The sequence below is a fragment of the Dinoponera quadriceps genome, unplaced genomic scaffold, assembly GCF_001313825.1.
Source record: "Dinoponera quadriceps isolate SergipeBrazil2010 unplaced genomic scaffold, ASM131382v1 scaffold1395, whole genome shotgun sequence".
Classification (NCBI taxonomy): Eukaryota; Metazoa; Arthropoda; class Insecta; order Hymenoptera; family Formicidae; genus Dinoponera; species Dinoponera quadriceps.
The window spans coordinates 1,965,944-1,966,361 of record NW_014556488.1 but is presented as its reverse complement, the minus strand read 5'-3'; the positions used below and the strand labels follow the sequence as shown (position 1 = coordinate 1,966,361).

Here is a 418-nt window from a genome sequence, read left to right as displayed (position 1 = left end):
ATCTTTTAGTATATGCTCTCTGGTAAACTTGATTACGATTCCATATTCTTGGATTTACTCATACAAAGGGGACGTGCAATTGTACATTTGGGTAATATCAAGATATTGAATCCTATAATGAAAGTTTTCATCCCTTTATTTTTAAATATTATTCTATATTGTTAAAATTGTTCATTACAAATTAGGAGTCATTATAAGAATATGGAATATATATATATATATTTACAACAAATTCACAACTTGTAAACTGTGAAACTGGGGGCGTTAATGTTGTTCTAATTATAACTTATAAACCACTATAAATATTATTGTACAGCATAGAAGTATTTTCTATGAAGTATTACTATTTTAAATATTACTAGTCATGTTTGAGTGATCACTGTCTTTGTTTTATATGAGATCAGGTGGTTAATGGAAC

The 418-nt window shown here is 26.8% G+C and overlaps 1 protein-coding gene across 1 annotated transcript in view; it reads right to left on the bottom strand.

Moving 5' to 3' along the window:
• LOC106747683 (group XV phospholipase A2-like) overlaps positions 1-418 on the bottom strand; it is a 4,503-nt gene that overhangs the window by 1,197 nt on the left and 2,888 nt on the right. The window lies entirely within an intron of this gene.